This window comes from Saccopteryx bilineata, chromosome 2 (assembly GCF_036850765.1).
Source record: "Saccopteryx bilineata isolate mSacBil1 chromosome 2, mSacBil1_pri_phased_curated, whole genome shotgun sequence".
Classification (NCBI taxonomy): domain Eukaryota; kingdom Metazoa; phylum Chordata; class Mammalia; order Chiroptera; family Emballonuridae; genus Saccopteryx; species Saccopteryx bilineata.
Window position 1 is genome coordinate 91,423,355 of NC_089491.1, and position 24,549 is coordinate 91,447,903.

The 24,549-nt window shown below is 35.6% G+C and overlaps 1 protein-coding gene across 1 annotated transcript in view; it reads right to left on the minus strand.

Moving 5' to 3' along the window:
- Positions 1–24,549, minus strand: part of LINGO2 (leucine rich repeat and Ig domain containing 2) — a 1,440,550-nt gene that overhangs the window by 1,274,844 nt on the left and 141,157 nt on the right. The window lies entirely within an intron of this gene.

Sequence of the window (24,549 nt, forward strand, 5' to 3'; positions counted from 1 at the left end):
GAGTTCTTTGGTCATGGCACATATGAGAAAGCAACCAATGAACAACTAAAGTGTGACAACTATGAGTTGATGCTTCTCGTATCTCTCCCTTCCTATCTCTCTCTCTCTCTGTCTCTCTCAAAAATAAAAAAAAATAAAAAAAAATAAAAATAATAAAAGTTAACATGGTTTTCAGATGCCCATGTCTTTGTCGGTTTTCAGTGATCTCATGAAATAAAGTAATGCATCATTAATTAAACAAAAATACACTAAGTCAGAATTATTAAACTCTTTACAGTTGTTGCATATTTTTGACTCTATAATTTTTGATGGTTCAATTGAAAGCTTTAGACACTAAATAATTATGAAAACAATCATCAGCAATAATAATATTACCAACAGTGTAATTACCTCACCATGTCTTACAGAGTTCACACTAATTCATCTATCCTTATGGTTGTCTTCAGCACTGTCATTACTTGAGTGGAAATATTTGTTTATACTGAAGGAAATGTCTCATAGGATTGAATAAACTCTGTCTCTGTTGGCTCCTGAATTCCATCATTTTGTTTTTCAATTCTTCCTTATAGCACACTGAATTTCTTGCCACATTAAAGCTAACAAAATTTGAATATATATATACATATATATATAAAATAAAATTTATACACTGATCAGAATTGAGCAACATATCTAGAAATGGTCTACGGCAGTGGGTTAAAGACAACTACTCAAGAAAATTAAACAGAGTTCACTAATCAGAAAGCAGCACATGAGAAAAGTTATAGCCTACATTTGATCTTGATGGTGGGTAAGATCTTTTTCATGTACATTTATAAATTCAAATTATTATTTAAAAAACACACTAAAAAAATAAAGTTAGGTTAAGTGGACTATGTCCATTTTTAAAGAAGGAGAAACTAAAGATGTTAAGATGATTTAATTTAGCAAATGCGAAAAATGAGAATAAATGGTATCCACAATGGTATCTAGCAATTTTATGAAATGTTCAGGAACCCTTTTGTCATTGCTCATTAGGCTTTAACTGAGTATACATTAGTCAAGGATCCATCAATGACTACTTAGATAATCGCTTTATCATAGTTAGTGCTAATTTACTTTATTATAGAATGTCTTTGCAGGTTGATCTAAATAAGCAGGCCAACAGCTATACAATTTGCTACCAGTTCATTAAGCCAGGTTCTGTGAGTATGAAACATTTTTTTAATTGAATTTATCAGGATTACACTAGTTAACATCATTATACCGGTTTCAGGTGCCAAATTCTACAACACATACTGTACAGGTAGGCTTGTGCAATATGGCATCAACCAGGATTGGAATGTACACCCGAAGTCCACTGTTGTTGAGAATACATTTCTTAGAGATTTCTAAATTTGAGTAGAGTTCTAAATAGATTTTAGTTTATCTTGATGGACTAGAAAATACAATCTTTGTGTTTATGTATAAATCTTTTTAACAGAATGACGTAATGTTTTGGGGCAAAATCATTAGGATACGTATGGCATTGTCCCCTTGTATTAATCAGGGTGTTTTCATTTCAGTGGTGAGTCATTGACGTAAAGAGGGGTTATGATAAATATTCAAGTAGCAGAACACTAAGCTGACCAGGAACCAACTCATACACATACCATCTCCTTCTCTCTTGAGGAATCACTTTTTCCCCTCTTGGACCTATAATTCCCTTTCTACCTTATGCTTTCTCAGATTACATATATACCTTCTGTTTCCTCATAACTCTGCTTTTCTCATGGCTGCCCTGACCTTTCTAATTCTTAGTTTACTCCATGAACTTTCAGGTTCACTTCACATAGTTATCCTAATTTCAGGAACAGGCCTGATTATGTCAGCACATCTAGCCAGTTATGAATTGGCTGCAGTTAGGTGTACACGCTTGGTCCAAAATGAAGACCATGAGTTGAGTAGAGCTCAAATAGTGAACAAGCACTGATGGGCATATGTACAATATTATGATTATTTGAGGTTCTCTGAGTAATAGTAATTCAACTGACATTTTGGCTGATTTTTATTGGTCAAATATTCATTTATTCCAGTCCACTCTTCTTTTCAACTTCAAAACAGAAAGGTCAACAGTTTCATTTTAGGGTTTTAGTTAGAAACTATATGTTTATGGAAATATTTCTGAAATTTATATGCTGGTAAAATGTTTATTTTAAAAAATTACATTATTGGATACTTAATTCTGAATATGACTTAATTGAATGTGATAGTCTTTCATCAGTGCAGTTTCCAAATTGTATATATGATAATTCTCTTGGCTATCTATAATGTTAACATACAATTCTATCTCAGAGGTTCTTAATTTTAATAATGCATAAAAACTTTCTGAATTTATAAAATTACCATGAGCTTTTGTAGAATAAAGGTAAAATATAAATTTGGAAGTATTTTTATAATTACATCTATTAAAGTATGAGTTGAAATTATCCTATAGGTATCACCAAGTGCTAAATAAAATGACATTGATTTGCAATAGCCATTCCTCTTGTAAAACTGGATATATTCCAGAAATTCTTTTTATATCATAACAGCATATTCTTTTTATATATCAATACTTGGTTATGTACTCCCAGTGTTCATATTACAACTCAGGTTTTTTTTTGAGATGTGACAGTTGGGATTTCTTCTAAATATCTCTTTTAAAAAAAGATGTATATTTGTCACATCTTCTTTATCCAGTCATCTATTGATGGGCTTTTTGGTTGTTTCCATGTCCTGGCCACTGTGAACAATGCTGCAATGAACATGGGGCTGCATGTGTCTTTACGTATCAATGTTTCTGAGTTTTTGTGGCACATATACACTATGGAATACTACTCAGCCATAAGAAATGATGACATCGGATCATTTACAGCAAAATGGTGGGATCTTGATAACATGATATGAAGTGAAATAAGTAAATCAGAAAAAACCAGGAACTGCATTATTCCATACATAGGTGGGACATAAAAGTGAGACTAAGAGACATTGATAAGAGTGTGGTGGTTACGGGGGGAGGGGGGAGAGGGAGAGGGAAAGGGGGAGGGGGAGGGGCACAAAGAAAACTAGATAGAAGGTGACAGAGGACAATCTGACTTTGGGTGATGGGTATGCAACATAATTGAACGACAAGATAACCTAGACATGTTATCTTTGAATATATGTATCCTGATTTATTGATGTCACCCCATTAAAAAATAAAATTATTAAAATGAAAAAAAGATGTAATCTTCATATATTTCATAAATGTCTGATATTTTAATGAGAAGCTTGTTTCAAAAATTAAAAAAGAGAATAAATCAATATAGTTTTAATTGGTTTATTATAATGGCACAAAATCTGCATCATCCATGTTTAATTATTTAAGATTTTTATTTCAAAAATTTCTATGGTAAAAATCACAAGTCCTGAAAAAGACCACCCAAGAAGCAGAAATAATTTCATTTTTCAATTAGTTTAAAATAATAGAAAAATATTGACAATCATCAGCTTAGATTTAATTACAAATATAATGAATTATAATTCATGTTATACAAAATCACACCTGACACAGATTTGCTAGGCATTGAATTAATTAACATAGATACTTAATCAATTAGTAATTCTGTTCCTTAAGACAGGTCTCCTAAATAATTTTTTACTCATTCTAAGATAATTTTCCTCTTCCTTCAAAACAGAAATTAATTTAAATCTATTTTTATTGTGTGTTATTTTAAAAATAAAAGAATTGAAATTTGATATAATAATTAGAAAAACACATACAGACATTTATTTTAAAGAAAATCAGAATTTAAACATACCCATTATACTTCATTACACAAGAGATGATAAATATATATATATATTTCAAAAGTCAATAGTAATCAAATAAGCTACAAATAAATGAAAAGATAGAAAATAATCATGGACTGAAAGACTCAATATAATAGATTTAACAGTTCTTTCCAAATTGATTAATAGGTTTAATTAATTCCTATGATAACCCCAGCAACCTAGCTTTTGTACACATAGAGATTATTCTAAAGTTTATATGGAGTGGAACAGGGTAACTAGAATAGCTAAAATAGTCTTGAAAAAAGAAAATTGTGAAGAATCCCTCTACCAGTATGAAGACCTATTTTATAGCTACAATAATGAAAGATGAGTGGTATTAGTGGAGGGATACAAACATAGACCAATAAAGTAAAATAGAAAAACCCAGAAGTATACCCAAACAGATATACCCAACAAATTCTTAACAAAGATACAAAGCAACTAAGTGGAGAAAAGATATCCTTTCCAACAGATGGTGCTGGAGCAATGGACATTCACAGTCAAGAATGGGACAAACCTAAACCTAATACTATACAGAAATGCACTTAAAATAGGTCATGGACTTATTGTAAAGCTAAAAACTATAAAACTTTTAGCAAATATATGGAAGAACATCTTCAGAATGTCACTACACTAAGAAGTTCTTAAACTAGACTAAAAGCGTAATTCATAAATGGATACATAGAAACTCATGTGAGGAGAATGAAAAGACAAGGTATGGACTCGGAGAAAATACTCATACATCACATATTTGACAAAGAACTAGTGTTTAGAATATATAAAGAACTCTTGATATACAACAGCTAAAAAAAAGTCATTTAGAAAAATGGGTAAAAGGCATAAATATTTCATCCAAGAGGACATAAAAATAGCAAGTATATCTAACATTATTAGCCATTAGGGCAATGCAAATTAAATCCATAGTGATATGTCACTGTAAATCTAAAGGAATAGCTAAAATTTATACATGCAGGGAGGGGCAAAAGTAGGGCAAGTCTACTTTTTATATGAAAAATAGTACAATAATTAATAAATAATAATGGAATAAACTCCGGGGTTTGTGTACTCATTATGTCAAGCCTACTTCTGAGTCTCCAAATATAGTGTTTATATACACACATATACATATATATTTATATATACATATATATATATATACACATGCATATATGCCAAATCCTGCAAAGATGTAGAGAAATTAGATAGCATACACTGCTGATCAAAATGTAAACTAATGTAGCCACTGGAAAACACTTCATAAAACTAGAAGTTCAATTACCATACAACCCAGAAATGATAATTTTTTCCATATAAACCAGAAAATAACTTAAGTTCACGCAAAAAATATAAACAAACAAGCTTTATTCACAATAACCTTTAAATGAAAACAGTCCATCTATCTTTTAAGAATTAAACAAACTGTGCTACGTCCATACCAAAGAAATAACTCAGCATTAAAAATGAAATAAATACTGGTACACATTTTGGATAATTATAGAATTAGGCAATTTTGCTTAATAAAAATATAAATCCTAAACATTTATATACTATATTATTTCATTAATATAATGTTTTTTAAATAATGACAAAATTACAGAAATTGCGAGCAGATTTGTCATTGCCAAGGGCTACAGCCAGGGATGTGGGTGAGGTAGAGTGGTGGATACATAGATAAAGAATCTACATGAGATCTAAAGTTGTGATGCCAAGTTCTGTTTCCTGCCTATATCCATGTTATTACTCTGCATGTGATATTTCACTATACTTTTGCAAATTGTGGAAAACTGCAAAAAAATACACAAATCTCTGTATTTCTTTTTCAACTGCATTTGAGTCCACAGTGCCCTCAAAGCAAAGAGTTTGATTTAAAAAAAAATCAATAGTGGCCTAACCTGTGGTGGCACAGTGGATCAAGCATCGACCTGCAACGCTGAAGTCACCAGTTCAAAACCCTAGGCTTGCCTGTCAAGGCATGTATGGGAGTTGATGCTTCCTGCTCCTCCCCCCTTCTCTCTATATATATCTCTAGCTCTCTCTATGTCTCTCTTCTCTAAAATGAATAAATATTTTTTTTTTCATTTTTCTGAAGCTGGAAATGGGGATGCAGTCAGACAGACTCCCGCATTGCGCCCGACCCGGATCCACCCCGCATGCCCACCAGGGCGCAATGTTCTGCCCCTCTGGGGCCTTGCTCTGTTGCATCCAGAGCCATTCTAGCGCCTGAGGCAGAGGCCACAGAGCCATCCCCAGTGCCCGAGCCATCTTTGCTCCAATGGAGCCTTGGCTGCGGGTGCGGGAGGGGAAGAGAGAGACCGAGAGGAAGGAGAGGGGGAGGGGTGGAGAAGCAGATGGGCGCCTCTCCTGTGTGCCCTGGCCGGGAATCGAACCCGGGACTGCTGCACGCCAGGCCGACGCTCTACCGCTGAGCCAACCAGCCAGGGCAAATTTCTTTATATATATCTCTCTATATATTTATATATATATATATATATATATATATATATATATATATATATATCTGTGTCTAGTGCTATATATAAAAATAAAACTCTCTAAAATGAATAAATAAGTAAATTTAAAAAAATTTAAATTTAAAAATCAACAGTAAAAAGTAGACTGAACAAAGATGAGCATGAATAGAAATGGTGTAAAAAGAGTGGCATTTGACAATATTATTTCTCCCAACCCTGTTTATCAAACACAAACAGGGATAGTAACAAAACTTTTGTCTGAAAATTTAAGCAAATGTTGTAACAAAAGTATTAACACAGAAATTAAGAAATTTAGGTTCTGTCCCAATTCATTTATCAGCAATGTAGTTCTGGCAACGTAACTTAGGTCTTCTGTGAACACAGAAGACCATAAATAGCACCCATGCTTAGAGTCGATAACCAGGATTTAAGACTATGTAAGTAGGTCCCTAAAATTGCTTTAAGTTAGACCTTTAAATGCTAAAAAGTGTTGGGTTCAATGCAATATTTAAACTCCTATTTAAGTTTTCTAACATGTATGTCATGAGATTTTTTTTTTTTTGCAGAGGGGGGCATTTCTGGTTATAGAGAAGCATTTCATTGTGAGTAGTGCCTGCCTGCAACTCATGAAATTTGATTCTCATGCAAAGGATTTTCAGGTTATATAAACTACATGATAATCATAAAATTTGAAACATAGTATTATTTGATATTTTTACAGATAGAAGTCCTTTATTATTTCTTCCATTAGGCTAAAACATGTTTATTTGATGACATTCAGAAACTAACCATCTAAAGCAAACCATCTATCAGCGGTTCTTAACCTGTGGGTCGTGACCCACAGGTTGAGAACCGCTGATCTAAAGCAACAAACTACAGGATATATATGCAAAGACTGGCAATGATGTATTAAGGTACCAAATTCATTGCAATTTTGCACAGCACCAGGCACTGTTTCTTAGAATAACACAGTTCTGCCCAGTTTATTTACCTTCTGTTGCCACTGTATTTCCTTTGTGAAGAAAAAGTAGTCTAAAGAGAACAGTTTTCACATGCATACTTGGTTCAAATCTGGTAGTTCCATTTACTAGGAGTGGGAACTTGGATGGGTGACTTAAAAGTTTATTCTTTAGATTTCTATAAAATTGGGATAATTCTACCTACCTTATGATATTTTCCTGAGAATTAAATGATAATACTGCAAATATTTGTAACATGGGATGACAAAATGTGTTAGTTACATAATTATTTATGAATTAAAATATATGAATGACGATTTTCAGTCAAGATGGTAGCATAGGTAAACACAGTACTCATATCCTCACACCCACATCAAAATTACAACTGAACTACATAACAACCTTCATTGAGAACTGCCTGGAATCTAGCTGAACAGAAGTCCTATAACTGAGGATATTAAGAAGAAGCCATACTGAGAATGGTAGGAGGGGCAGAGACATGAAATAAGCTGAACCCACAACCATATGTGGTGGTTAAAAATTGGCAAGGGTATCTCAGCTGCAGAGATCTCCCCTGAAAAGCAAGGGGTCCCATCTCCGTATCAGGCTCCCAAGACAGTTCCAGTGCAAGGAAGAGAAATGTTTATAACTTCCATCTGTGAACACCAGCGAGATTGTGGCTGAGTGAGATTGAAGGCTGCTGGAGTCCCAGGTGTTCCTCTTAAAGAATCTCCACATGAATTTAACTGGACGACTCGCTTGCTCTGATCTCCAGTGCTGGGAGAGCAGCTCAAAAGGTGCCAGGGACGTAAGGGTGGAACTGAATTGACTGGCATGAGGTTGAAAGAGGGAGGGGTTGCTTGCTCCCAAAAAGAGGTGATGGCAGAAGCCATTGTTCCTTTGCTGTGCCCTCTCTTAAAAGGCATAGGAGGGCACTATAACTGAGTCTTCATCAACCCAGCTCACACTCTTCACTCTGCCCTGGTAATTTTCTCAGAACCTCCTTCATCCAACTTGTAGACTCACCTAAGCTGCTTCCAGTGGCATTTCCATACAAATGGCCTAACTTGAATTATGCTGGGGACTTCTCTAAAATCTCAAACAAACCCCAAACAAGCAGCATCTGGTTTTGACATGCCATATACTTCTTGTTAAGTAGTCCCAAGCTAGCACTAGCAGTAGTCAGCCTTGTTTAGCAGCTTGCCTCTCCCAGGCACCTCCAAGACCAGTGCAAGTAGCAGCTATGTGCAGACCAACCTGTAGCCCATCACAGGTAGCCCTGGGCAGGGAACCTTCAGTGACTAATTTTGGTTTGTAAATGTTGGGAGGCCCCAGGGCCAGCATACACGGTGCACAAATTCAGACCGTGCTGTAGCACCACCCAACCACTTCCAGGGGTGGCACACTCAGGGACAGATTCATCAGTCACCAGAGCCACCTGAATTGAGTCCTGCTCCAAGGGGTCAGCTTCTGTACAGCAACTTCTCCACTGTAGTTTTGATTGCCCTTGTAGCTAGTCAGTCTGGGAGTAAATCCTTCCCATTGATATGCCATTGCCAACAGTATTTAAGGCTCAACTACAACAGCAGGGTGCACACAGCCCAACAAGGGCCACAGTCAGTGCCCCCAACTCAGATGACCAGAGAGATGTGCCAATGGGCCCTAAAGGATACTTACTACATAAAGGCCACTCTACTAAGACCAGGAGATGTAACAGCTCTAACTATGATTAACAATGTCATCTGGTTCAACAAAATACAAAACTGTAGATGTGATCTTTTTGTATCGTCATGAATAATCACTGTAGAATCTATTTATAATACTCCAACTGTAGAATATTAAACCTTATTGTATTGATAAGTAAACTGGGTTTATACTGATCTCAACAGGAGCTCAAACTTATGCTATTTTCCCCTTTCCTGTCTTTTAATTTATCTATATAGCAATAGAGACCAGTGCTGACTGGAAGTAATATTAAAGCCCTTCAACACCAGCATAAACAGTTTCTGATAACTAAATCATTCCTGCTCTGGAAATATAGAGTACAATCATGTCATTTTTACATGTATAATAAAGGTCCTGTCATATTATGATAAGCATCTCCCAAGACAGAAGAGCAGTACTGTCTATTGGCAAAATTCCATTACGCTTTATTTGTTTAAATAATCATTTAATAGTTTTTGAAATTCAAATGTGCTGTGTCTTTTATCTCTTTTGCCGTTACATATGGAATGTTGCATTTCTTATTGCCTAATTCTTTTCACCTAGGCAACATCCACTACAAGAAGGGCTGGCACTTCTCATTTGAACAGACTCCTTCTGACTGGAACAGAGACAAATTTGGTATGGAAAAATCCCTTTTCTAAATGGTGCCATTGGTGCTACTAGTCTTGATCTTGAGACTATGTCCATTCACCATTTATATTAGTTGGCAGCTTATCAAAAATTAAGTGTAAAAAATGACAGGCAAAAAAAGATTACTATTAAGATGACTGATTAGAAAGAAAGCTTCTGAGAGAAAGACAAAGCTTTCTTGCTAAGAAATTCAAACCAATACTGAAGTGGTCATATTAGGTCAGCCTTTTAGTAAATCTTACCATAATAACTGAGATCCTGTTTGGCAATCCTTATCAGTAAGTCACTGAATCCATAAAAAATTTCCAACAATTTGTGGCTATATTGGCATCCATATACCAATTTAAGAGCTTCCAATATTCAACATCTGAGCTCTGGCTAGGTAGCTCAGTTGGTTAGCATTGTCCTGATATGCCAAGGTTGTAGTTTCAATCTCTGGTCAGGGCACATATAAGAATCAACCAGTGAGTGCATAAATAAGTGGAAAAACAAATCAATACTTCTCTCTCTCTTACTTCCTCTCTAAAAATCAATATATAAAAATTTTAAAAGATAAGATTTACTATTTGATATGTATATAGAAAGTATGTATTTATGTGTGTGGTTCTTGTGTTTGCCTTTCTTTTAAGAATGTTAGACTAAATGCTTTTGTTGTTCAAGAAGCTACTTTTAAGCACTTAGAACAAACTTGGATTCTTTTTATTATTAGAAATAAAATAAAATTTTGAAAACATAGGATCATAATTTTTTTCAAATGTTACTTGTTGTTTATTGTGGAATGTGTATAAGATACCTGGATCTGACTTATAAACTCCAGAGAAGCTAACCAATAATCCAAAAAACTAATTAAATATTTTTTAAAATACTTATTAATAATGAAATTAGGCCCTGGCCAGTTGGCTCAGTGGTAGAGCGTTGGCCTGGCGTGCAGAAGTCCCAGGTTCGATTCCCCGCCAAGACACACAGGAGAAGCGCCCATCTGCTTCTCCACCCCTCCCCCTCTCCTTCCTCTCTGTCTCTCTCTTCCCCTCCCGCAGCCAAGGCTTCATTGGAGCAAAAATGGCCCGGGCACTGGGGATGGCTCCTTGGCCTCTGCCCCAGGCGCTAGAGTGGCTCTGGTCGCAACATAGCGACGCCCAGGATGGGCAGAGCATGGCCCCCTGGTGGGCAGAGTGTCGCCCCCTGGTGGGCGTGCCGGGTGGATCCCGGTCGGGCGGGCGCATGCGGGAGTCTGTCTTACTGTCTCTCCCCATTTCCAGCTTAAGAAAAATGCAATAAAATAAAATAAAATAAAATAAAATAAAATAAAATAAAATAAAATAAAATAAAATAAAATAAAATAAAATAAAATAAAATAAAATAAAATAAAATAAAATAAAATAAAAGAAATTATTCTTATCTGGAAACAGTATAAATGACAAACCACTTATATTTTCATTGAAATTAAAAGTTTCTTGACAGAATGCTTCAAAGGATAGCTTACGTACTTTATTACTACAAAGTCCTCCCTCCAGTTTCATTTCACTAACAATAACTCTGGAATACAGAGAAATGGCCAGGAAGAATTTTGGCAAAAATCAATACCTAAAGTAACAAAATATATTTTCATTTTATTAGAGGTATAACCATAAAAAGAGTCTAAAACATTCACTAACGATAGGTTACTACACTTTTTTTTTCTTCCCAGCTTTCTTTAGGAGGTTTTTATTTACATTTAACACTAAAAATGACAATGCAGGAATTTGGGCAGAATTACTCACTCTACCTTCCACCTCCCTTCCCAGCCGCTGATGTGTCATCTAACTTCAAAATAATCAAACTTCAAAGGTAACCAAAATTAACTCTTGCTTTCAGAGTTAAAAAATTAAAAATTAGATATCTTTATATCTAATTTGATACCATTATCAAATTAGATATCAAGATATTTCTCTAAGTAGAGTAGGCAGCTAGTCAAAGGCATGTCATAAAGAATTTAAAGGCTCAACTATGAAAAAAGCTCAGTTCTCCCTAGCTAAGTATGCTGCCAGATAAAAAGTCCAAAGACACAATGGGGAAAAGTATATGCTAAGCATACACTAACAAGAGGTCAATATTCAATATATATAAGAAACCTATAGCAAAAAGAAAGCAAACAAATAACAAATAACCATTTAAAATATGTAAAAAATAAAAAGTAGACATTCTTTCAAAGGAAAACAGAGAGTATAGTGACCAAGAAGTAAATACTAATCTTTAGGGAAATGCAAATCAAAGCCACAATGAGATATCACCTCAAACCCGTTAGGATGTCTGTTATGAAAAAAACAAGAGATCATAAGTGTTGGTGAAGAAGGAAATCATGTGGCTATTGGTGAGAATGTAAATTGGTATAGCCATTTTGGGAAAAAAAGTAGGTGTCCGCCCAAATTAAAAATAGAACTAACATATCATCTAGCAGTGCCACTTTTGAGTACATATTCAAAAGAAAAGAAATCTAAATCTTAAAGAAAGATCCGCTAGTTTGTAATCATTACAGCATTATTCACAATTTCCAAGATATGGAAACAAAGTGCCAATAGTAATTAAATAAATAAAGAAAATGTGATACACTCATACATACATAAACACATACACACTCAAATGTCATATTATTCATCCATAATAAAGGAAATCCTGCCATTTGAGACAATGTGGGATGAACCTGGAAAACATTATTAATGAAATGAGCCAGACACAGAAAGACCAATATCACATGATATCACTTATATGTGAAATTTAAAATAGTCAAACCCATAGAAGCAGAAAGTAGAGTGGTGGTAGCAGGGGCTATAAAAAGAGGCAAGTGGGGAGTAGTTGGTCAAAGGGTACATACTTCCAGTTATAACAGGACAATTCTGCAGATCTAATGTACGGCAGTGACTATGGTTAACAATAATCTATTACTTGAAATATGCTAAGAGAATAAATCATAAGTGTTCCCAGCATTAAATAAAAAAAAAAGAAGAGAAAGAGAATGTTAACTCTGTGTGGTAGTAGATGTGTTAACAAGCTTCACTGTAGTGATTATTTCACCATGTATACAAATATCAGAATATTACAATGAACAACTTATATATAAATATATAATGTCTTTTTGTCAATTGCATCTTCAAATATCTGGAAGAAAAAATGACTTAGAGGAGTTCCATATCGATTTCTTGAGCTCCTTCTCTGTTCTTATGTTTAAGTCTTTAATTTATTTTTAGTTAATTTTTGTATATGTTGTAAAATGTGAGTACAATTTTATTCCTCTGCATATGAATATCCAGTTTTTCTAACATTCTTATTATACTATTGAATTATATATTCATTATTTATATTCTTACTAATTATGTTAATTTATTCAACTAATTATACAGCATATATACAAAATGAGAGGATAAACATTAGAAGAGAATAGACAGCTGTAAAATTATAAAAAAATTTAGAATTGAAAAAGACAACTTCTGAAGTAAAAATATCACCAGTTGCATTTAACAACTGATTAAGATGAGAAGTATAAAATATCAGTGAAATTGAAGGCAGAGCAGTAGAAACTACTAAACTAAAATACAGGGAGAAAAACATTGAAAAAAAAAGAAGTAGTAGAAGTAGAAGCATATCAGTGATCTATTAAAGAACGTCAAGTGACATCTGGAAAAATATCAAGTTGGAAAACATATGAGTAACTAGATATAAGAAGTTATATGAGTAAAAAAAATTAGAAATAAATAATGATCAAAATATTTTAAATTTGGAGAATATAAGCCCACAGTAACATAAATAAATAAATAAATCTCATTAGACCATAAGAAAAAAGGCAAAGAAACCCACAGTAAAAAGTGTTGTGTGTATGTGTGTGCGTGTGTGTGTCAGAGACAGAGAGAGTTAGAGAGAGTCAGAGAGAGGGACAAACAGACAGGAAGGGAGAGAGATGAGAAACATCAATTCTTTGTTGCAGTTCCTTAGTTGTTCATTGATTGATTTCTCATATGTGCCTTTACTGGGAGGCTACAGCAAACCTAGTGACCCCTTGCTTGAGCCAGCGACCTTGCTCCAACCAGATGAGCCCACACTCAAGCTGGTGACCTCGGGGTCTCGAACCTGGGTCCTCCACATCCCAGTCCGACAGTCTATCCACTGTGCCACCGCCTGATCAGGCAGTAAAAAAGTCTTAATCAAATTACTGAAGAATAAAAACAATGTAAGAAAGTTTGAAAAGCAACTGGTAACAGAACTATTACAGAGAAAAATGACAAGATTTTTACTGACTTCTCTTCAGAAACAATATAACACAGAAGAAAATGGAACAAAATTGTCAAGTACTGAAAAAAAAAATAGGTAATTGAATTTAAAGATAAGTGATGCAAAAATCTGTCAAAATTGGCAAATCATTCAACCATGCTATACTAATGGAACAGATTAAAGAGTTTAGAATTTGACACAAAAATGCATGGTCAATTGATTTTTAACAAAGATGTCAAGGTAATCTAAATTATAAAAAAGAATTTTTTGAACAAATTTTCATAGATAAAATGGACATTGGTATGTAAAATAAATAGAAACATTAATCCACACTGTATGTCTTATAAAAAGACATTCTGAAATGAATCATAAATCTAAATATAAAATCTGAAATTATAATTTATAGAAGATTTATATTTATAGAAGAACTTAGTGACCTTGGGTTATAAAAGATATCTTATCTTGTATGAACATTTATAAACCATTAAAATATATAAAGCATTAAAAACTCATAAATTGGACTTCATCAAAATAAAAACTCTTTTGAAGGGTAGTTTTAAGTAATTGACAATATACACAACAGCTATATGATAGAGTAGGTCTCCTACAGACTATTTCTCTCATTAATTGCAACTTAAAACTTGGAATAAAATATAAAGAGAAACTTCTTAAAAATTCTGAAAAGTTAAAAGCAGGGAGATTATCATGAGCAGACAAAATTTGGAGAAATGACCCATAAAAGTGTGAACAGCTCATTTACTTTTTCACTACCCTTTTCCTTAATGCCTTTGTCTAACAGCGGAAGTCCTCATTCACAGAGCAGAGTAACAAAGTAGTGCTACCTGAGGCAAAAACTCAGAGGATCCAGGTAAGGGGGCCACTCCTACCAGAGAGTTTAGTAAGAATCCCAAAGAGGAAAGTACTAAAACAAACAAACAAAAAAGCCAGTCCCTAATTTAGTATAATGATCCACATGAGCCTTAAATTAACTCCATTGGAAGACCCAAGGATTTAAATAAAAACAGAAATTTTGCTATGAACTACCAGGCTGAATGTCTGAAAACAAACAAAGAAACAAACAAACACAAGACCCAGAGACTACACAATATAGTATTTAAAATGTATAGTACATGATCCTAAATTTCTCAACATTCAAAGAAATAAGGAAACGTTAATGACTTTCAAGACAACCCAGATGTCGGATTTATCAGGTGACTTTAAAAAGTAGCTAATATTATTTCATTCTGTGAGATAAAAGAATGCTAAGCAAAATAAGTGTCAGAAAAAGTTAAGAACTCTAGGATTTCACTCATATATGGGATAGAAAAGTTAAAGCAACAAACAAGAAAAATAAACAAATATCCTCAGAGACACAAACAACAGTATGGTGAATACCATAGGGAAGGGGAACAGTGGAAGGTAGAAGGGTGAAGGGAGTAAAAGATATGCTTTTGGAAAAGATTTAAATTTGGGTGTTGAACCCACAATATAATCAATATACAGATGTATCATGAAATTGTACACTAGAAACCTATATATATAATTAACCATCTCTTCAATAAATTTATTTAAATAACACACTTGAAATGTATAAAAATATAGTTATGAAAAGAGAAGTAGAAACTATTTTTTGGAAAAGAACCAGCTGGAGCCTGGCCTGTGGTGGCAAAGTGGATAAAGTGTCAAACTGGAATGCTGAGGTCTCCAGTTGAAAACCCTGGGCTTGCCTGGTCAAGGCGAATGTGGGAAGCAGCTGTTGCAAGTTTATGCTTCAAACTCCTCCTCTTCTATTTTTCTCTCTCTCTCTCCTCTCTCTAAAATCAATAAATAAAATCTCTAAAATAAAGGGAAACAGCAGGAAATTTTAGGACTTAATAATACAAAGTTTGAAATAAAAAAGACAATGAAGATGACAGAGAACAGAGTCAGTAAGGTATAAGACAGGGGTCCCCAAACTACGGCCCGTGGGCCACATGCGGCCCCCTGAGGCCATTTATCCGACCCCCACTGCACTTCCGGAAGGGGCACCTCTTTCATTGGTGGTCAGTGAGAGGAGCATAGTTCCCATTGAAATACTGGTCAGCTGAAACAATAAAGTACATAGAAGAAGACATAGGTACTAAAATCATGGACCTGGGTTTTAAAGAACATTTTATGAACTTGACTCCAATGGCAAGAGAAGTGAAGGCAAAGATAAATGAATGGGACTACATCAGAATTAAAAGTTTTTGCTCAGCAAGAGAAACTGATATCAAAATAAACAGACAGCCAACTATATGGGAACTGATATTTTCAAACGACAGCTCAGATAAGGGCCTAATATCCAAAATTTACAAAGAACTCATAAAACTCAACAACAAACAAACAAGCAATCCAATAAAAAATGGGAAGAGGACATGAACAGACACTTCTCCCAGGAAGAGATACAAATGGCCAACAGATATATGAAAAGATGCTCAGCTTCATTAGTTATTAGAGAAATGCAAATCAAAACTACAATGAGATACCACCTCACCCCTGTTAGATTAGCTATTATCAACAAGACGGGTAATAGCAAATGTTGGAGAGGCTGTGGAGAAAAAGGAACCCTCATTCACTGTTGGTGGGACTGTAAAGTAGTACAACCATTATGGAGGAAAGTATGGTGGTTCCTCAAAAACTGCAAATAGAACTACCTTATGACCCAGCAATCCCTCTACTGGGTATATACCCCAAAACCTCAGAAACATTGATACGTGAAGACACATGTAGCCCCATGTTCATTGCAGCACTGTTCACAGTGGCCAAGACATGGAAACAACCAAAAAGCCCTTCAATAGAAGACTGGATAAAGAAGATGTGGCACATATACACTATGGAATACTACTCAGCTATAAGAAATGATGACATCAGATCATTTACAGCAAAATGGTGGGATCTTGATAACATTATAAGGAGTGAAATAAGCAAATCAGAAAAAAACAAGAACTACATGATTCCATACATTGGTGGAACATAAAAATGAGACTAAGAGACATGGACAAGAGTGTGGTGGTTACCAAGGGTGGGGGGGGAGGGAGGACATGGGAGGGAGGGAGGGAGAGAGTTAGGGGGAGGGGGAGGGGCACAGAGAACTAGATGGAGGGTGACGGAGGACAATCTGACTTTGGGCAAGGGGTTTGCAACATAATTTGATGACAAAATAACCTAGACATGTTTTATTTGAATATATGTACCCTGATTTATTAATGTCATCCCATTACCATTAATAAAATTTATTAAAAAAAAAAAAAAAAAAAAAGAAATACTGGTCAGTTTGTTGATTTAAATTTACTTGTTCTTTATTTTAAATGTTATATTTGTTCCCGTTTTGTTTTTTTACTTTAAAATAAGATATGTGCAGTGTGCATAGGGATTTGTTCATAGTTTTTTTTTATAGTCCAGCCCTCCAATGGTCTGAGGGACAGTGAACTGGCCCCCTGTGTAAAAAGTTTGGGGACCCCTGGTATAAGAGATCAAGTGAAATGATCCAATCTGAGAATAGAGGAAAAAAATAATCAGACAAAAATACAGAACTTCAGGAATCTGTCAGACAATATAAAAAATTCTAAAAAAAAAAATTTAGAGTCCAAGAAAAGATTAAAAATTTAGAAAAGAAAAAAACATTTAAGTGAGTTATGGCTAAAAACTTTTTTACCATTGGTAAAATCACAAATTTATAGATCAATTAAGTCATGCAAATAATCAGGCCAAATTGAAACTGAACTTAATACAGTAAATAAATTGGTCTTAAGCTCTCTAATGAAAATGAGAGCAGTTTTGGGGGGAAATTGTGTTTCAATAGAATCTATATTCCAAAGTTGTGAATATTAAATTCTATTTCAGCTATTTGTCTTTTTTTTCAAAGTTTTATTTTTTACCTATGTACTGAAATGGATGCTGAATTTGTCTAGTTTTCTTAAAAAGTTAGCTACAATCTTCCAAACTAATGATTCATTTTTCTTTCATCATTTGACTTCAAATTATTGAAAACTAAAACATTTTTCCTTCCGTCAGACTATTTGTCATAATTCTTGTTGTTCTAGCTTTTCCCCCAATAATATTGAGATTTGTAACACAGTTTGTCTCCACCAGGTTATAAGCCCCATTTGTACTCAGGGAACACCATCACAACTGCCTCCCATGCCCAGGCCTCACATTCTCTCTAACATAGAACAAGGATCTCTTGGCTTTAAAGGAAAACATAGCCCTCTTCAGCAGGAAGTACTACTGTAGAGACCCTGTGCACTATCTTTTCCTTAAAGAATTCAGAGCCAGGATCTTTGAGGGAGAAATGTGGTAGGTAGTTAGATAGTCATAAGCATAGCAAGAAAGATGGGCCAGGTACAGAAGGTCATCAGGATGAAAAGACATGGGTGCCTAGTAACAGGCAAAACTGGGAAACCAAGGACCTCCCTCATAGGGTAACCTTTTCTCCTTTAGCATACCACTGGTCTTGTGGTTTAGACTCCCTGATCTTTCATATGTCTGGTCCTGTTGTTTGCACCCCTGGCATGTTGCTAGTAGATACTCTTGGAGGAAGAAATGCTGAGGTTGCCGGTTCAAAACCCTGGACCTGCCTGGTTAAGGCACATATGAGAGTTGATGCTTCCTGCTCCTCCCCCTTCTCTCTCTCTCCCTCTCTATAATGAATAAATAAAATCTGCCCTGGCCGGTTGGCTCAGCGGTAGAGCATTGGCCTAGTGTGTGGAGGACCCGGGTTCGATTCCCAGCCAGGGCACACAGGAGAAGTGCCCATTTGCTTCTCCACCCCTCTGCTGCGCTTTCCTCTCTCTCTCTTCCCCTCCTGCAGCCAAGGCTCCATTGGAGCAAAGATGACCCGGGCGCTGGGGGTGGCTCTGTGGCCTCTGCCTCAGGCACTAGAGTGGCTCTGGTCGCAACATGGCGACGCCCAGGATGGGCAGAGCATCGCCCCCTGGTGGGCAGAGCTTCACCCCTGGTGGGCGTGCCAGGTGGATCCCAGTCGGGCGCATGCGGGAGTCTGTCTGACTGTCTCTCCCTGTTTCCAGCTTCAGAAAAATGAAAAAATATATATATAAAAAAATAAATAAATAAATATCTAAAAAAATTAATAATAAAAAAATAAAAATAAAGGCCTCAACCCTGAAAGAAAACACCTAGAAAGCATATGAATAGTCCATTGGGACTCTCCCCTGTGATCTCCAGGTAAATATCTCCAAGATGGAGGACCCAGTGTGGCTCTCTCTATGAAGCACATTGCACCTTTTCCTTTATTCTCTCTTCCCTTAAGCTCATGGGCTCAACTTTTGCCTCTGTAACTTGTCTCCTGAGCCTATTTCTTCTACAGCTCACCTCTTTTACATCTGTGACTCCATAAAGTTTCTACTATAGTTTTTGTATTGGCTCTGAATCTTTCCTATCCAGAACTCAAGTACCAAAGTTGCTTAACTGAGGTCTTGTCTGACCCAACCAGTCTAACATCTGGTGCAATTTTGTGGGCACCGACAATAAATTAGATAAGTCATTAATATACAGAATATATAAAGAACTCCTACAGCTCCACAACATTAAAAACAAGCAACTTAACTGAAAAATTGACCATAAGCTTGAATACTCTTCATATAAGACATATAATGGTCTATAAGCACATGAAAAAATATTCAATATCACTAATCATTAAGAAAATTTAAATAAAAATCACAATATAATACCACTCCATATTTATTAGTATGGAAATTATTTTAAAAATATATTGGTGACGATATAAAGACAATGGAACACTTATCGATTGCCAGAGAGAATATAAAATGGTGCAGCCACTACCGAAAATAGTACAAAGGTTCCTCAAGAAATTAAAAAGAGAATTAGCACATAATCCAGCTATTCCACTTATGGACAGCTATCCAAATGATTCAGCAGCAGGGTTTCCAAGTGATGTTTATATACTCATGTTTATAGGAGCATCTTTCAAATTAGCCAAAATGCAAAAATAAACCAAGTGTTCATAGGTGAATTAAAAACTAAAAAATTTGGTAGATAACATGCAATAGAATATTACTCAGCCTTCAAAAAGAAGAAAATTCTGACATGAAAAAACCTTGAAGACATCTTGCAAGTGAAGTAAGCCAGCTACAAAAGGGCAGTACTTATTATTCAAATCATATGAGGTGCCCAGAGTATGAAATTTATAGATGAAGTAAAGTGACAGTTGCCAGAGATTGGAGAGAAAGAGAAATGAGGAGTTATTATCATGATTATGGAAGGAATATTTCTCTTAATGTGATCCTTCCTACAGGCAATTTATTGAAAAAATTATGTTTTAAGAGAATAAACAAGAAATGGCAGATCATAATATATTTTTTCTTTTTCTGACTCCTTTCAATTAACAATTTGTGGAAATCAAATGTCTAAGAGTTGTCCTATATTACAAAGAAAATGTATATTATTTTTATCATAATTATATTATTTCAGAATATATATGTTTAAAAATTATATCAAAGTCATGAACATCTTTTGGAGCTAATCTGTTACAGTTACTATTTTAAAAATTATTAAAATAAATTACTTTTTAAGGGAAAATATTATAAATGCTGTCTTTGTACTGGTTAAAAGAATGGAGAATATTATTTTTAAAAAGCACCTTAAAAAGCTTAAGGAAAGCTTTACCCTCCTATGCATGCATATATCCAAATAGATTAAGATCTTGAGCAAAGCATTATTTTCAGGAATAAATACATTTAGTTTAATCAACAGTGAAATTTTCATCTCAATAATCAGCTGCATAACAAATAGACAACAGGAATATAAATAGAACTGTCAAAATGTAATTGCTTGTCGTGTAAACTTTTTAAGATAAAAAAATGGAAGACACAAAATCAGTTAAGAATGCACATCAGCTTTGGGAGAGATTTTTTCCAGATGTTGTAGAAAGAATAAGTCTTCACTAAAGTTTTAGGACAAGAGTCCCAAAATGCTGGAATTCAAAAGGAGGAAATGGATAGTGTAAATGCAGCACAAGGAAATAAGTAAGAAAATAATAAATACTCATTAACTTTCCAACAGCAAATATTTTTTTTATTTCTCTCATCCAGGATTATCTACATTACTACATTCAGCCCTGGCTGGTAGGCTCGGTACATAGAGCATTGGCCCAGCATTGGGGTTGGGGTCTCAGGTTCTTTTCCCAGTCAGGGCACACATGCAAAAAACCATCAGCTTCTCTCCCCCATCCTCTCGTTTCCTCTCTTGTAGCCCCTGGCTCCACTGGTTCAGTTAAAACAACAACAACAAAACTCCTACACTCCGTGTAATTTGTTAGTATATTTTGCTCATTAAATTCCACACATGAGTAGGAAAAGAAGTCCTATTTATTCATGTTTAGAGAGAGGAGATAGAGAGAGGAGAGAGAGAGAGAGAGAGAGAGAGAGAGAAGGAGGGAGGAGCAGGAAGCATCAATTCCCATATGTGCCTTCACAGAGTATTGAACCGGCGACCTCAGCATTCGAGGTCAAGACAGGACAGGAAAGATTTTCTCATTTTAGATTGTAAAACTATGTATTTCCCCAGAAGCAAATACAGCTGGTAGGAGTATCTTACACAGAAGTTTTCCTTGTGACATATAACCTATCCAAGAATTATCAAAAACTTTCAGATAGTTGCCTGACCAGGCGGTGGCGCAGTAGATAGAGCATCAGACTGGGATGCGGAAGGACCCAGGTTGAAGACCCAGAGGTCACCAGCTTGAGCGTGGGCTCATCTGGTTTGAGCAAAAGCTCACCAGCTTGGACCCAAGGTCGCTGGCTCGAGCAAGGGGTTACTCAGTCTGCTGAAGGCCCATGGTCAAGGCACATATGAGAAAGCAATCAATGAACAACTAAGGTGTCGCAACACGCAACGAAAAACTGGTGATTGATGCTTCTCATCTCTCTCCGTTCCTGTCTGTCTGTCCCTGTCTATCCCTCTCTCTGACTCTCTCTCGGTTTCTGTAAAAAAAAGTAAATAAATAAATAAATAAATATTGATAAAAATGTTTAAATAAAAACAAAAACTTTCAGATAGTTGATATTAAGTGTTAGTCAAATAAGTTTGTATGATATGATTTTTATGTTTTCTCACTTATAGTTTGCATTGGGGGCTGGGCAGCATCAGGTATATGGGGTCAGTGAAATTGCAAATTACCTTCCTGCTTTGGAAGGACTATTGTTTTGCTAATGTTTGCTGGAAGAGAGGTTTTTGTGCCAGAAACTTTTGAAAAGAGAGAGAAAGAGAAGAGGGAGAAAGAAGCCATGTTGGCAGGGAGAGAGAAGGTGTGCAGATGGGAAAACCAGAGGTGAGGGGCTTTGTGAGCTTTGCTGAGACTGATGAGGCCTTGATTCTAGGAGGAACCAGAGAAGATTCTCCTGGTTGTGGAACTGGAAGGAAGTGTTTTCTCTGTGTATTTGTTTGTTGGCCAGTGCGAGACTCTAATAAAGGAATGGCCCACCATTTTTTGGCTCAACTGTTTCTTTACCATTTGCCCAAATTCAATGAGAACCTGCATGTGCATGGCGGCGACTACTGGCCATACATTACATTTTTATAAAACATGCTTATAGCATAGGTTATCTTCTCTCTTAGACTGATTTAATGATTTAATACATCCAACTTTTTTGAAGAGAAAGAAAGGAAGAAGAAAGGAAGGGAGGGAGGAAGAGGAAGAGGAAGAGAAAGGAAGGGGGAAAAAGAGAGGGAGATTGATTACGTGATCTCACGTAATCCCCCTAAAAACTTCAGAGAATTGTTCTTTTCATTTAAGGAAATGGCTCTGTCCAAGGCTGCTGTTGTCATAGGTGGTAGTGTTGGCAGCAGCAAAACAGTACCGGGTGTTTATATCGGTGGAGTCAGCCCAGACCTCAGTTAAGCAACCTCTGTATGTCAGTTCTAGCTAAGAATTTACAGACAAGACTCAAACTATAAAAAGAGAGTTTATTTAGAAAGTCACAGAGGTAGAAGAAGTGAACTGTAGAAGAAATGTGCTCAGAAAACATGTTACAAAAGCAAAAGAAGGGCCCTTGATCTTCGGAGAGACAGAGAAGGAAGATGTGACTGGGAGAAGGGGACAGGGAAAGAAGTGAGCATGCTCCATGGAGAGCGCTGCACTCGGTCCTTCATCTTGAGAGTATTTATCTGGAGGTCTCAGGGGAGGGTCCCAATTAGATAGATATTCATAAGCTTTCCAGGTATGTCTTTTCAGAGTCATGTTCTCTATTGATTTGTAGGCACCAGATCAGTCAATGCAGCTGTTTTTGATGTCAGCCATAGTATTGCTTGTCTGATTTTAATTTGGGGGGGGGCTGGAGCTAAAACACAATTGAGACCTCAATGTATTGATATGGGTCAGAATCTCATTGTCCTAGGGACTTAATTCTTATAGTCTATTACCGGCCTCTTTGTTCATTCCCTTTTTAAGAGGGTCTAGCCTGCATGACTAGCAAAATGTTAGGGGAGATACAGTCAGGGGAGGGTCTAAACCACATGACCAGAAATATGCTGGAAGAGGAAAAGTCACCTTGGGGAGAGATTTTTTCTTTCCCAGGTTTTCCCACTGCTTGGCACCAAGGCTTTCAGCCTTTTACACCTTGGTGACCTTCTGCACCTGGTTTATTATCCTTGCTCTGCTCGTATCTAATTGCCTATCACAGTAGTGTAAGGGCACAGACTTACCACTTTATCATTATAGCAATTCTATGAACCTTTGTTTTTAAATGAAAGAGTAAAGGCGTTCTTCTTATCATGAAAAAAAATCTGGTCGCTATCTTATTATCATAGTCCTGACTTTGCATGAGTATGTGTGTATGTATTTTGGTATATTATCAATATTATGTTAGACAACATATAACTTTAAATTCATGCCTTCTATTAGCCAGGTATATGTATTGTTGACAACTTGTTAAACTAAAGGACATTGTATTTAACAGATTTCTTTTACCATAGGAAACTGTGATGATATTCTAAATACCAAATATATTCATATTTGATAATTAAATTAATTAAATGCATACTCCAGGTTGTATCAGAGATCGAGGATTAGAAAGAGAAGTGTTATAATTTATGAAAAACTTCTTATATGGAACACATTTTGCTATATACTGTATTTACATTATATCATTTAATTTTATAAATGATCAGTCCTGTTAGGAATTATCATCTCTATTTTAAGTATAAGGACAATTAAAGGTTAAGTTACACAGCTCATTAACTGCAGTGCCCATACTGAAACTGAAGTCTACCTGGCTTCAGAGTCAGTGTTCTTAGTCTCTCTCTGATGTTGTCTTCAATCTCATTCAGATATCAGCTTAAAATTAAGAGCAAATATGGATGCCCTCCTTGCCCAAACAAAACTGTTTTTCCCATATAAGTGGAAATTTTCTTGAAAGGAAAGGAAGTTTAAAAAAAAAAAAACAACTCTCAGAATTTTTTTTCTATTAAAAGAAAGGTAATAAATTATATTATTTTCTGTATGTATTTTCCTCAACTGTGTGTAATTTTGATTACTTGAAGTGGTAGTCATTTCTGTTAGAAATATTAAGAAAAAGGGCCCTGGCTGGCTGGCTCAGTGGTAGAGCGTCAGTCCTGGGTTTGATTCCTGGCCAGGGGCACACAGGAGAGGTGCCCATATGCTTCTACACTCTTCCCCCTCTCCTTACTCTCTATCTCTCTCTTCCCCTCCC